At 39.7% G+C, this 15828-nt stretch overlaps 1 protein-coding gene across 5 annotated transcripts in view; it reads right to left on the bottom strand.

Moving 5' to 3' along the window:
• Positions 1 to 15828, bottom strand: part of LOC6618538 (zwei Ig domain protein zig-8) — a 134741-nt gene that overhangs the window by 117492 nt on the left and 1421 nt on the right. For 3 of the 5 annotated variants that reach the window (XR_004362500.1, XM_032725391.1, XM_032725394.1), the window contains exon 2: positions 14630 to 14750. The exons of 1 other annotated variant lie outside the window; for it this stretch is intronic. The gene's annotated coding sequence lies outside the window, so the exon portion shown is untranslated. Of the gene's footprint in view, positions 1 to 14629; positions 14754 to 15828 lie in introns of all 5 variants that reach the window. One more of the 5 variants, XM_032725392.1, reaches the window with a different exon arrangement.

Below are 15828 nucleotides of genomic sequence, written 5' to 3'. Positions count from 1 at the left end.
GGCGAAATCGTTCGGCGAGTGAAAAAATCGAGTTGAACATATCAAATAAATAATAAATAAATGACAGTCGATAGAAAAATGGCATCGTTTGTAGTTGTTCCCCAGTCTCACATCTCCCATCGTGCGAATGCGAATGCGTGTGTGACAGGACATTGGACAGGACATCACAGGATCACAGGACAGAGCCATAATAGAGCGATTCATTTGCAGATTTCTCCCCTACCCACCACATTTTATTTATTGTACATTCAAAAAACGAGCAAAAAAAAAAACAAGAATAAAAACATCAAGCATAAATAAAACACCACAAAGAATAATGAAACGAATCATTGAGGCAAATATTTGAATGACGTTCAAACAACATGGACTGCTGGCTGGGCGCGAGGCGGAATATTATAAAAATGTTATTGCTTTTCATTATGCTGAAAATGTCAAAAGTGTAAAATTTCGTCAGGCGACAAATATGGGCATGAAAAAATCAAGAAAACATGAAAAGAGTGCGTCGAACCCAAAAAGTGGCAAGTGTTCATCGAGATTGGTAGCTCCAGCCTTAATGAGTTCTGTTCTGGCCAGAAAAACACCAAATTGTCGCTTTGTGCACATCGTTACAATTTTTTTTTAAAAGACCCCATAATCGCAGTCGTCTCTGACAAATTGAGGCAAAAAAAAAAAAAAAAAAATGCAGCCGAGCAGTCGCAGGACTTCCAGGACTCACAGACTCCTTTTCATCATTCCCCAAGCCGAAATAGATTCATTAATCAAAAAAAAAACCCAAAGGAGCAAACTGGAATAAGCTGGCCAAATACAAAAAAAAAAATTAAAAAAACGGAATGTAAGCCAGTCAATGAAGCCGTATTTAAAAGGAGTAATAGAAGATCTGTGCCGCAAAAGTAAATCTATGAATAAGCAAGAGCAAAAGGAGCTCATGTTTTTATAGGTGAGCCGCAGATAAAGGATAAAGGGTTCTCTCTGTGCCAAAAGGATAATTCAAGCAAAAGACACAGCAGTAAAGTCCTCAAAAGGTTCTAAATAATTCAGAAGTAAGAAAAGACTTAGCTTTGGCATTATAAAGTCGAAAAGTCCATAGCAGAATGTATATTGCATAAATATCTTCACAAAACCATAAATATGTCCTGAATTTGAGAAGCTTTGTCAATTCCAAACGAACCATCATTGCTGGCAATTTGGTCGATAGCTATGAATAAATACTGAAATCATCGCTGAAAGTGTGGATAACTATTAAACCAAACACGACTCGCCTGTCATTAAACATTTGTATAACAAAACGTCATTCATCAACCAGCATTACTCTCATTACGTTGGCAAAATATGTAAACAAATATGCCAGCTAACAAATGTTGGGCTAATAGAAAAATGTTGTCGCTAAACGAAAGTTATTGACAAATGCGAATGCAACCCCACAGTTGACAAGCAGCAAAATTTGCAAAAATTCAGCAAATAAAATGGGGGGAAACAGGAAGAAATAAACGTGAGGGCAGAAAACTAATTCACATTTGAAGGGGATAGGAAACATGTCGGATTTCAATAGAGAGAGCCAACGACAGCTGTAAAGGGATGCGGCAGGATCATCAGGACACAGGCAACTTTACAGGCAGCCACAAGTTGGCAACCCTGGCATAACCCTAAAACCGAAACCTTTAAAACCATTTAACGTAACTTTCAAAACCAGGCTTGCCAAATATGTGCGAGTGTGTCAGTGTTAGTACGTGTGAGATGGTGTATGTATCTCAGTGTGCCTGTGTGTGTGTGTGTGGGCAAAGTTTTTAAAGTGTCAAAAAGTTTGGGCAACGTCACCCGGCATCATCAACAGCGCCACTTTCAGTGGCCATCGAGAGATATTTTGGGGCAAAAAGGGTTTGCACAATTTTGCATGTCGCACTTTGCATTCTGGCCCCTGGTCATATATATACATACATTTATATATAGGTACACATATATATATGTAGTACACCTGCCATCCTTTGTCTCTACGTCCCTCTGGCCCAAAAGCTTGAACATTGCAGGACGCAAATAGTTGCGGCCATAACTTTTAAATAGATTTGAAATCTGTTTCGAATTTTCTACGCCCACCCTTCGTTTAGTGGTTTCATTTATTTTATTTCTTTGATATTGGAGGGTAGACAAGTTGACTCTATATACGCCCATACATACATACGTATGTAACATATATTGACAGCAGAAGGAAATGGCCAGAAAATATTTGAGCTCTTGGCAGGTGACTAGCCCCGAATCTGAACTCAATCCGTAAAATCCCAGCCGCCAGCAAGCCTTCCATTTTTTTTGTTTTTCTTTTTTTCTTACTCCCCCCTGTTAGTGCAATTATTTCGAAAGCAATTTGCATTCTGCCTTCGAAAGCTGGGGAAAGTTCAACGTTCAACGGAAGCGAATAGCATGCACCGAAAAATGGGCTTTGTTTACACCGAAAATGGGGAAATGGGGATTTTCGGGCAATGATTTTGCAATAGGGCTAGATGGCTGACAAAAGGCCGTACTTTAGATATGGCCACGAGTTTGATCGACGGAGGTCCGGATGGCCAAACTGGCTTAGATAAAGAAGCAACCAAACTGGGGCATCTTTGTAAAACCAGCCATGCAACTGGATGAGTTTAGTTAGCCAGAAAAATAAGTATTAAAAGACACATACAAATGTTTGTATTATAATTGGGCTAAAAAAAAAAAGGTCCTACAGCTAAACGAATAAATGGTTATTTATTTGAAACATAACTTGGCTAAAAATGGTTTCAAAGCCACAAGAAAATAACTGATTTGTATTTTGTATATATCTGAGATTTCTTCTATAATCACAATTTGGCTAAATATTGATATATACAGCATTCCCGGGCTAAGTGGCTCATCGAATCCACTCCTCCATCCAAAGCCACTTCACTTGGCCACTGAGAGACAAAGGCCTAGGAAAATTGGCTAGCTTTCTCGGCTATCCAGCCTCTTTTAGCCGGCCACCGTGTGGAAAAGTGCGTGAAAAGCGCCATAATTTATGCAGCAACTACAACAATAAATCCATTTTGATATGGCCCAGCAAATGGCATGTTAAATGAACTGAAAACGGGGCTTCGGCGTGGCAAGAGGGAATAACTAAATGAAGTCAAGTTGGCGGGATGGATTCGGTTTGGTTGGGCTGGCATGGCAAGAAAGATGCCCAGACGGCCGGAAGTGAACGCAGTGCAGCGCTTCCGGTCGGCCACTGCCCCTTGCGGACTTCTGGCCGAGGACTCCTCTGCTCCCGATCCTGTGGCTTTTTCGGCTTCATTCTGGGAATGACAGGAGCCAACACAACAGCAAGAACAACAGTCCAAACCGCAAAGCCTTAAGCATCCCCTTACCTCGACATCCTTTCGTCGACCGCAGAGGGGCGGCAACCGGAGCGTGGGCGTGGTCTCCTTGAGTAAGCAGCCCAGCCCAAAAATGTTTCCTTTGCAAAAAAAAACAAAATTTCCAGCCCCCAAAAGGTGTGACAGCCTTAAATGCCGAAAAATCAAGGTATTAGAAGGATAAAAACGAAACTGCCAAACAAAAAACAGCTAGGACATGGAAATTTAAGATCAGTAGGACCAAAAATGGATATATATTTTTATATATTATTGTTTCGTCAAACCCTACAACATACCCCGTCAGAGTCCAAAGAATGATATGAACTTATTATTATTTGCAACACACATTTGTTTGCAGTGCATGCATGCCATCTGAACAGTTTTGCAGCTTAGCGGCATGTTAAAAAATTAACTAACTCGGACGTGTTTGTTTGCGTTTGTTTGTGCGACGCTCTTTTTTTCGCCACCGCACCACTGCACCATGTGCACCACCCAGCAGCCCCCCCTTTAACCACCGCCCCTGGAACCGCTGGTTTTGGCGGCACCGCCAATTAGCACACATGGGGCCAAGAGGCTTTGGCTTCAGTTTCGGTTTCGGTTTTCGCTTGTTTTCCTCATATGGCGAATTAAATTTGCATGGCCACAGAAATATTTCAATATAAAGCGGCCAGGTGGGTCGGCAGGTTAACATGGTATGGGGTGAAAAGGGTGGTTCAGCGGGTTAAGGGGTTAGTGGCGGGGTAAGCTGCACGTTGCCGGCAATGAAATGTTGTTTATATACACTTTTTTAATCTTCTCCCCCCTGCCCAGCCAACCCAGTAGTGCCCATTCCATTAGCTTTGCCCCTTTTTGGTTTGTGCTCCGTCAGCGGACCAGGCAAAAAACATTTCCGCTGGCGCAGCACACTCGAATGCACTGCCAGAAATCGGTATGGCACACTAAATATTCTCACTTGCAATGTTGTACATAAAAAACTAGTTTGTGTAACAAAAAAACAATCAAAAGATTAATAATTAATATCTTTATATATTGTATATAAATTATCATTTTAATAGATTTTCGATATATTTATTAGTGTAGGTTTATTAATTATAATAGGGCTTGCGCGGTCTGCACTTAATGAGACGAATAGTAAGTACGTGGCGATGACCGACGCTTCTAATCTTCCAAAATCGACTGACTTAAGTATATCAAGAGTTCTTATCTCTAAAGCTTAACAAGTTACAGTTTCTTATAGGTAAAGCTCGATCTATAAATGGGAAAAGCACTTGAGGCTTACGACTATATTTCGTCTGTTTGGTGATTGTGTTAACTTATACATTTATATAAAGAATTTCTCTCAGTGAAACGCTCACACACACACACACACACTCACACGCACAGAGTCGGACACCGCTTAACCCTCATCAGGCTTTACACCTTTCGGCGCAGTTGGAAAATTCAAATTTACTAAATTTTGTATTTTCATTTTCCTTGTTGTTTTTTGCTATTTTCAAAGCGGGCGTCGGAGGAGCAGAGGTGAGTGGGCTCCGGTTTAGACCCAAAAATGTCAGAGGCTTACACGCTTCTATGCAGTTAGCTTGTTTAAGTTCGGAGTGGTCTGTCAGGGGGGGAGGAGTGGAATAGGGGAGAAGGGAAGCCCCGTTTGTATGAGAAGCTTATAATCAACATAACGGGCATAACAATGGCCATTAAAGTGCTGCGGGGCGGGAAAAGTCATGAGGGGGGTGATGGTGCTGCCATCAGGGGGGAGGGGTGTGTGGCATAAAACCACTGGGGCAGGTCGAGTCGAGCAGCTGACGACCACCAACGGCAACTCATTTTTTATGGCCAACAGTCGGTGGGAAAATTGGGCGGGGAGACAGGCGGCATAAATCTGTGCACAATGCGTCTGGCATTTGCTTGATGGTCGCCTCTGTTTCACTCTCTATATCCTTACATTGAAAGAAAAGGACTCTATGAAGTGAAGCGAAAACATTTTGGTTCCTCATGGTCAAAGAGAGACCAGATCCAAGTAAAGTTAAACATAATAATCAAAGTCATGTTATTAATGAATAATTTTCACTATACATATTTTCTCCACACAACTCCAATTTCTCGCTGTGCATCTTTATCCGTGCTTGTATCTATACATCTGCAACTGTGTGAGTTAGTAATGGGCGAGTGTGTGTGTGTATAACTTGACCACAATAAAATTTATTTGTATTATTTTGCCGGCGTCGACATCATTTGTATTGTCGCTCAAGTGCGAAAGCAACAACATGAAACTAGAACAAAAAACAAATAAACATAAAAATAATAATAAACCCGAAATAAAAATTAAAAGAAACGACAAGACAAAGCAGCAAAGGCACACAGACACATTTTTAGCAGTTTTTTTTTCTTTCGTTTGAATCTTTTTTTTTGGCAAAACCAAGACAAAACGAAACGATTTTCAAATGCACTTCAAAGGAAAAAAGTGTCTGTGACCCGCTTTAAAATGTCATCAACTAATGAGCAGAAAAGCCAAATGCTGGAGCAGGTTCATTTTGGCCATGTGTCCCGGTGTCATTTGAGTTAATTAAATTCCAGACACAATCCTGGGAAAACGAACGTAATAGGATTGGCTATTGTATGTTCTACTTTTTTCTTGGAAAAGCACATGAGTTGGGTGCATTGGGATTGTCAAACTTATCATCTCCAATTTTCATTGGCACCTTATTTTCAAGGCCATTTGGAGATACATTAAATAAATCCCAATGTTAAATGTCTTGACAATTTCTTTCGCTGATTAAACAAAATAAAAGAAATATTACGTATACGTCCTGTTGCATCGCTTTTTTTTAACTACCCAGTTATGTTGCTAGCTAAATACTTGAATCATACACTTATTAAATTGAAATAATTCGAGCTACATTTTATGGCACTTCAAACCTTTTCCCAAGACTTTCTGGGGAGTGATCCAGAAAATATATCTCGGCACGAATGCAGCTGCCGTCTGTAAGACAATAGGACATAAGACATTTCTCCTCATGGCCATATCCCTTGGCTTATTATACAAGGAGCCAACAAACCGTAACTCAGACACCGCTGAGACTGAGGTTGCAGCTCCTGCTCCTGCTCCATCGCCATCTCCATCTCCATCTCCAGTTCCATTCCCATTTCTTGATTCCCTTTTGCCCGCCGGGTTTACTTTGCACGCAACATTTTTCACAGCGAGCGCTATTTTCGGTGTATGGGTGAGTAATGCCATCCTCTTTCGCCCAGCGAAAGGATACCCATTCCCATACCCATGTCCATGCCCATGCGAATGGCAACTTCTCATGTCCAGCGAGCTGGCATTCACAGGACATGAGGAGTTGGTATTTGGTCAATGCGTCAGTTTTACGGCTCGTAATGCTTGTAATTGATTGTTAATGCCGCACTTAACCCAGACTCCAGCTGAGTTGGCCAAAAGGACAATCGTCCTGTGGCTCCGGCCATGTGCCCCATGTTCCCCCATCTTCACTCCGTCTACTTTTCCCACTGAGCCGTGTGCGTGGCTTGGCTTATTTATTATTTAAGGGCTGGATTGCGTGTGCAATTGTTGAAATTCCTTTTTAAAAATAACACACAGAAATCAGTTAAGAGTAACCAAATGAGGGGCAATAAGCAGCGCTGAGCGGTGCAAAAGAAGCGCCAACAAATAAACAGGGCCAAGGATCGTTGGTTGGGCTTATCGGCCGGCTCAGGACCAGAAACAGAAACAAAAATTGGAATGAAAACCAGAATCTGGAGCTGCAGCTTCGACAACGACATGCGTATTTTATCTAAATACACTGAGATAAACCATCGATGAGTTTGTCATTTTTAATATTAGGATAACAACATTTTATATTTGTGAGTGAGAATTACCAAATATTATATTATTTGTATTTTTGCATTAATTTTGAATGAAAACTCCTTTTCTCACTGCACCCGGACCCGGGCTCTTGTGGTGTTCTCCATGTGGCAGAAACAAACGGATACGTTAATGCCGGCAATATAATAAAGGATAATGCAGCAGGAATTGCAACCCCGCGCCGGGATTCCTTGCTGCACTAAACAGCCCGGCACAACTGAAATGACAATAAACAAAAATGCAGCAGCCACAACTGTTGAACTGGGCGAAAACAGAAACACGAAGCGAAGAGAGTTGGACAAACTGAAAGCTTTCCAGCTCCAAACTGAAAAACTGAAAAACTCTGAAAGCTGGTGTAAGATGGTGAAATGGAAAGATGGACGCGGAGCTGGAATAGCCGAGAATGGCAATTTGGTATGGCTGAAATGCTGAAATGCTGTTCTCTTTGCTTGGCCTTTTCATTTCTTCCTTTTTGCTTGCGCTTTTCGTTTATTGAATTCGCAGCATGGCAACAATGGCAACAATTTCTGTTGCATACTTTTCAGAGCCACTCTGTGAGCTACCACCCAACCCACCGAAATCGCCCACTTCAGGATATCCTGGGGCCAGCGAATTATAACAACAATGTGGTGAACAGCGAGCAACAGATTAACCCCGACAACAAATCATTACAAACTATGCAAGACAGCAAATAGATTACTGCAAACTATTAAAATATCATCGATGTGCATGCCATTTACACTGCATTCGGATTCCGATGAAAATCGGTCAAGGTTCAAGGATTTTCAATTATTCGGATTTATTTTGCAATGTAATGAAATCCATTGCTTGGGCACTTCAAACTGAATACGAAACGGGCAATAATTTTGCACTAGAAATAGGCTTAATAGCTTGCGAGACTCAATGGAAACTTGACTCCTGTTTTGTATTTCAATTAAATTACACCTTTTAATAATAAATCAATTACTCGTGAAGTATTTTCTCAAAATCCTTATATAGCCTTATATAGATTTTCAGTTGCATAAAAGCGAAATACCTTTCTCCAGCAAGTGGCGATATCAGTAAACCGAAAGAACCAAAAAACATTGCATGCGATGAGATTACAAGCCACCAGGATGCCTAATCCTTTTAAATGACATTTCACCATTCAATCCGTGTTCCAGTGCGGATCTGAAACAACAATGTCCTGACAGCATTTAGTCGGCTTGTTTTGTTGTTCCCGATTCCTGGTTCGTGATTCCTGAATCCTGTAACCTGCAACCCGAATGCTGAATCCAGATGACTGGACCATTACGGCCCGGAATGGAAAGATAACCGATTTGCTTTCGTTGCTCGGGTCGCAGCAAAAACAATTACGGCAAATCAGATGACGATGACAATGGCCGGGGTCTAAAAATACAACCACGGCAACGAGATAACAACGGAGCAGCTCGATTTCGTTGTATCCTGTATCTGGGAGATAGATGTGTTTTAAAGTAAGTAACTAGGCGAGCTTCCTTGGCCAGTCGGCCATCCAGCTATCCGCCCATCATCCCACAATCAAAATCACCCAAACACTCAAAACACCCCACCCAAAACAACAACAACAGCAACTGGAATTCCTGGGCACAAAAAAAAAGTGGGCAAGCCAGTACCAACGCTATCAAAGTCGTTGAAATGAAAATGAAGATGAAATAAAATGGAAAGCACAAACAGAGAAAAAACTAAAATTTTCTATGCTGTAAACGAAATTGAAAATGAACAAGCGAAGCGAACACGGACATGGACATGGGAAGCGGACACCGACACAGAGACACCAGCACCAGCACCAACACGGACAAGGACACGGACACGGACACGGATACGGACATGACCGGCACCCGGACGGAGACCCCGGACCCGAACCCGGACCTCCACCTGCACTGAGCGAAATGTAAACAGTCTTAAATGGATCAGGGTGGCAGAGCGATCAAAAGTAAACAAAAGGAACCACACCAATTAATACACAAACGAATTTCCTCTAATTGCCGGATTTCCAACAAGAAGCATCCGCTTTTTGATGTCTATACGGCCGGAAAGTACACATCCATGCACTTATATCTTGTGAAAGATATATTGACTAGCTCAAAGAAGCTGGGTTCGGAAAAATCGAATTTTTGAAATTTAAAAGCTGGAATCGTTTGCCCATTTTTTGCCCATGTTTGCCCACCAATTAGTTTTTTTTGCCCACGTCCAGTTTTTGAGATATGAATTTTCGAACAAGTTCGAAAATTTTCGAAGATCAAAAATTTCACTTTTTTCAAAATTTTTTTTTTTTAATCGCAATAACTTCGTTTGCCCACGTTTGCCCACCCTTTAGAATTTTGAAATTTTCGAAAATTTTCGAAGATCAAAAATTTCACTTTTTTCAATTTTTTTTTTTTTAAATCGCAATAACATCGTTTGCCCACGTTTGCCCACCCTTTAGAATTTTGAAAAAATTTATACTTTAGAAAATATAAGACATTCAAGTTTACCTCGGTCTACTTTGCCCACCCTTCGAAATTATTTTTTTTCGTTTGCCCACTCTTAAAAATAAAAAATTTCGATTGCCCACCTCTTAAAACTAAATAATTTCGTTTGCCCATCCTTTAAAATTAGTTTATTTCGTTTGCCCACCCTTTAAAATTAGTTTTTTTCGTTTGCCCACCCTTCGAAATTAGTTTTTTTCGTTTGCCCACTCTTAAAAATAAAAAATTTCGATTGCCCACCTCTTAAAACTAAATAATTTCGTTTGCCCATCCTTTAAAATTAGTTTATTTCGTTTGCCCACCCTTTAAAATTAGTTTTTTTCGTTTGCCCACCCTTCGAAATTAGTTTTTTTCGTTTGCCCACTCTTAAAAATAAAAAATTTCGATTGCCCACCTCTTAAAACTAAATAATTTCGTTTGCCCATCCTTTAAAATTAGTTTATTTCGTTTGCCCACCCTTTAAAATTAGTTTTTTTCGTTTGCCCACCCTTCGAAATTAGTTTTTTTCGTTTGCCCACTCTTAAAAATAAAAAATTTCGATTGCCCACCTCTTAAAACTAAATAATTTCGTTTGCCCATCCTTTAAAATTAGTTTATTTCGTTTGCCCACCCTTTAAAATTAGTTTATAATGTTTGCCCATCGTTTAAACTTAGTTTTTTCATTAGCCCACCTCTTTAAAATATATATTTTCAGTTAAAAGCGTTTGCCCACCCCTTAAAAATGGTTTTTTCGATTTTCCATCTATAAAACCAAATTTGTACAGATGTATGTAATAACTGTAAGTTGTGGCGCCAATTTACATATGTATCTTAGGATCGGCGGACAGAAGCACTAATATTATTTGATTATGATGAACACATATATGTATGTATGTACATAAATATATATGTATATATACAAAAAACTATATATATGTATGTTCATCAACACTTGCATGAAATTTATTAATGATTAAGAAAATTGGATAATTGGTCCGCCGATCCGGTGGGCTAATGAAAAAACTAAGTTTAAACGATGGGCAAACATTATAAACTAATTTTAAAGGGTGGGCAAACGAAATAAACTAATTTTAAAGGATGGGCAAACGAAATTATTTAGTTTTAAGAGGTGGGCAATCGAAATTTTTTATTTTTAAGAGTGGGCAAACGAAAAAAACTAATTTCGAAGGGTGGGCAAACGAAAAAAACTAATTTTAAAGGGTGGGCAAACGAAATAAACTAATTTTAAAGGATGGGCAAACGAAATTATTTAGTTTTAAGAGGTGGGCAATCGAAATTTTTTATTTTTAAGAGTGGGCAAACGAAAAAAACTAATTTCGAAGGGTGGGCAAACGAAAAAAACTAATTTTAAAGGGTGGGCAAACGAAATAAACTAATTTTAAAGGATGGGCAAACGAAATTATTTAGTTTTAAGAGGTGGGCAATCGAAATTTTTTATTTTTAAGAGTGGGCAAACGAAAAAAACTAATTTCGAAGGGTGGGCAAACGAAAAAAACTAATTTTAAAGGGTGGGCAAACGAAATAAACTAATTTTAAAGGATGGGCAAACGAAATTATTTAGTTTTAAGAGGTGGGCAATCGAAATTTTTTATTTTTAAGAGTGGGCAAACGAAAAAAACTAATTTCGAAGGGTGGGCAAACGAAAAAAACTAATTTTAAAGGGTGGGCAAACGAAATAAACTAATTTTAAAGGATGGGCAAACGAAATTATTTAGTTTTAAGAGGTGGGCAATCGAAATTTTTTATTTTTAAGAGTGGGCAAACGAAAAAAAATAATTTCGAAGGGTGGGCAAAGTAGACCGAGGTAAACTTGAATGTCTTATATTTTCTAAAGTATAAATTTTTTCAAAATTCTAAAGGGTGGGCAAACGTGGGCAAACGATTTTATTGCGATTAAAAAAAAAAAATTTTGAAAAAAGTGAAATTTTTGATCTTCGAAAATTTTCGAACTTGTTCGAAAATTCATATCTCAAAAACTGGACGTGGGCAAAAAAAACTAATTGGTGGGCAAACATGGGCAAAAAATGGGCAAACGATTCCAGCTTTTAAATTTCAAAAATTCGATTTTTCCGAACCCAGCTTCATTGAGCTATATTGACTGCACTTTAGCGTCGTTTGCTTTTGGAATATATTAAGAAATCACTAAAGTCACAAATGACTTAAGGGTTATTAAATGTAAGTATATCCGAGAATTAAATCCGGTTTTGGATAACTAAGATACAAGTCAACATTTATAATATGCTACAAATTACTGACAACAACGGTGTCTTAGAGAATTAAACATACTTTCTTATACTTTACTAATTAATTTCAAATCCAAAGTGACTTTTTTTTCAGTGTGGATATGGTTGCGAACCCAACATGGAATGTATGGGATTGTGTGCACTTCGAAGCGTTGGAGGCGTTGGCAAACAGCGCTGAGTGCCAGGATGTAAGAGTCAATGTGTGTGGGTGTGTGTTTGTGTGCAGATTGGAAATGTGTGTGTATGTGTGTGCGTGTGTGTGCTGCTGTACTTGTGTGTGGTGGAAGGTGACTCAATGGTTTGTGTTTTTTCCGCTCTTCCTTTCTTGTCTTGAAAACTGTGCTCCTCGTCTTGTAATGAGCCGGCGAATGGAAAATGGAGAACGCTGATGAGATGCGTCTTAACTAATCAAAATTGGGTGACGAGGCGGGCATGAACAGGTGGGCGTTGAGCTGGGGGCGGGGCAGAAAGGGGAAAAGGGGAAAAACCGACAGTCCTCACTAGGAATCGCTTAAAAGCAAATTGCGCTGAAAAGCAATCAGCGCATAAGTGCAATACAAATACAAACAAGTTTATTGCTTTTCCCGTTGTCCTCGCGGTCTTTCCGGTCAGGATGCCTTCTAAATGGATGCGGGGGCGGGATTAGAACCGGGGCGTGGCATGCCAGAGGGATTGCATAACGAAATGAGATGCCTGAATGGGAGCAGCAGTATGTCCAAAGTGTCCGAGTGCCTCACTATTTACTGGCATGATATATGTCGGTTATTGGATCCGATGTGCAGCATCTTCAGTTCCGAAGATTTAGCGTGGCAAATTCAAATTTAATGCGGCTAGGTAGCTAGCTAGCTGCATAGAAGGCAAATTTATGGATTCCACTTGACTAAAAGCCAGAGAGATGGCCATTGGATAAGTTCCCCTGTAGTGTCAAAAAATGGGCAAGCATATTGATAGATGATACCATACAGCTGGAAGGCGAATGGATAAAGTGCATGGAGCATAAACCCAATCACGAAGGCATTCATTTAAGCAAATAAATTAGCCTTTAATCTGCTTGAATTAAATGTTAAATATATATATTATTTTTGAGGTGTTTGAAACTATACCATCTTATTTTCATAAAATTGTATTTCAAGATATATTGTTCAAATGGGCTTACAAAAAGATCTAAGACTCCAAAACTAAAAACATACTTAATGCTAAAAAATTCCATTATTATGTTGTATAATTTCTATAATTATCTCTTTAACATTGCTCTCCTGCTTGCGACAAATTACGCGGCTCAAATGCATTTGTAATAACCAATTATCCCTGGGGAAGCGACCTCAAATCCGGCTATGGCATGTATATCCTTATCCGTATCCCTAATCCACCCCACAAAACCCAAAACCGAAACAAAGAGACCATCATAATCTGGGGCAATCAAATCGTGAATTGCAACGCATAACATAACACATTACGGCGAATGACGACATGTCGAAATGAGGCGGGAGAAACCAGAACAGAAACAGAAACAGAACCAGAAACATTAAGTCCTCATCTTCATCACTCGAAGGACTCCAACGGCTGGCTCCTTGTTGTATGGCTGTCCAAAAACAAACTGTCGACACCTGCCATGAATGATCACCGCTCCCGGCTTGCATTACAATGCAAATAAGTCGGCGAGTTCGGGAGGTCGGAAGTGCGGGTTATTGCCCATATGGCCGCCGGAGTTGGCAACTCGTAACCCACTCGACGGTACGGAATACATACGGCAAACACATTTAGCCCGTAATGGACTCTTTTTTTTATGGCATTTATAAGCGCGCCAAACAACGTTTCCCTGGGAGACAGACAGACAGACAGACAGACGGGCAGAAAGTTTTAAAGGTAAATCTATATATATATGTATGTACATACTTGTATTACCAAGTGGCTCGGCTGGAAATAAAATAGCGAAATAAATTAAACTAGCATCGAGGGGCCAGGGAACTATGGAAAATGCGTTCAGCTTTCTGAAATATTTAAGAGCACATTTCAACCGATAGGGAAAACGCACTTTCGCTGAATATTTCAGTGGAAGTTCATTGTAGATTTTACGGATTTTAAAGCGCTTTCTATTGCCATTTCTCGTTTATTGAATATTTGATCAGCGAATTGCTCTGCTTCATTTAGTAGTTTAAACGATAATTCAAAATCAATTCCCTAAATCTCAATAACCATAATTCCTGTGCAGTGCATGTAACTTCTCGGCTTGAAGATCGAACTTTAAGAGTTAACATGTGCAATTTCGAAACCCTTATCCATTAAAAATTCTGTTTACTATTCCATTGCTAGAAGTTGGCACACTCCGCATTCTATTGCTCTCTACGGCACTGAGGATTTCCTGTTTATGCCCACACAGTAAAAAATATATTTCAATACAACTTAGCAATCATATACACAAAATGTGGCAAGAGAATAGAATTGTCACTTTTCCTTAACTGATTCTTCCCATGTTAAGTCTTAAGTAATATTATATATAAACTAAACTTTTGGTTCAGAAACATAAATTGGAAATTAGTTATATCCTGCTATTAAAGTTAGATAGAAATCTTGCTGAAATCAATCTAATTTTCGCCCTGTGCACATTTTCGTGGCGTATCCAATAAAATGTGCGAAAAAGTTGATGCGCGGCTCCCGATTGCCATTTACTTTTATTGCCGCACTTACCTGCTACTTAGCGCCTGCCGCCTTCTTTTCGAGAGCACGTGGGCGTGGCCGCTCACTACGCGCGACACAGAAAACTTTTGAGTTTGAGTTTGAGTTTTGACTTTAGCTGGGTGCGTGGTGCCTGCTTTATGTATAAATATATATATGTACAATATATATATATATATATATGTGCGTGTGTGTGGGTGTGCGACTGGCACTTTAATCAGCAATGCCAGCTGCTTCTTTGCCGATTTTCCAGCTTTTCCTGCGAGTGAAAAGTGGGCAGGTGTTGCTGCCGCTGCTTGGCCAGAAACCAGGAAAAAGGAAAATGTGAATGCGAATGCGAAAGGAAATTCGCACATAACACTTCCCAAAGGCCATAAAGTCGCGCATATTTATAAGCCTCGCCTGTCTCTCTCGATTTCCATCTAGGCGCTGCTTTATGCCACCTTTTTATGACCCAGCCAGTACATGCATACATATACATATATTTGTATATATCTATACATATATATGCATGTATCATCCGAACTCACATGGATTGTATTGAGCCCCAAACCATTTTCACTTCATGCGAAAAGCCCACACTTCAATTGACATCTTGCAACCTTCGAATAGCCAATAGACAAAAAGATCTTTTTTCGGATCCGTCAGCTGCGTCACATTTGTTTAGCATTTGCCGTTTTATTGCGCAAAATTGGACGCGTACTTTATTGCCGGCTGGATTTTTTTTTGCATAAACACAATTTATGCATATACAATATACATGACTTGGACTACAAAAAAAAAAAAAAAACCAGGCTCGAAAAGACGTGACACAAAAAAAGTAAAGCAAAGGGAAATGAGCATGTAGAAGCGGGAAACCGGGAGCAAAAGTTTTTAATTTGCTTAGACGCGACCAAAAGTCTGCTGCAAGCAGCTTTACTCCTGGGAAAATCGAGCTATATAGCTGCCTTCGCAGCTTTAACCAGATTAAATTATCGCATTTTTCTTTGTATACACACATATATATTTTTATTTTGGACCGCTGCTGGTTGCTCCTGCCTCGCTGATTCGATTTTTGCTACCCAAAATGAAGAAAAGCAGCAGAAAAAAAAAATATGTGTAGGCATAAAAAAATGAAAGCAAATCCGTAGGCAGGCGAGAAAAGTTCGAATAAATTGAGTGAAAGTTCGCAATTCGTCTTAAAAATTTTTGCCTGCTTCGCTGGCGACGGC

Source organism: Drosophila sechellia, chromosome X (genome assembly GCF_004382195.2).
Source record: "Drosophila sechellia strain sech25 chromosome X, ASM438219v1, whole genome shotgun sequence".
Classification (NCBI taxonomy): Eukaryota; Metazoa; Arthropoda; class Insecta; order Diptera; family Drosophilidae; genus Drosophila; species Drosophila sechellia.
This window is presented reverse-complemented; position numbering and strand designations above follow the sequence as displayed.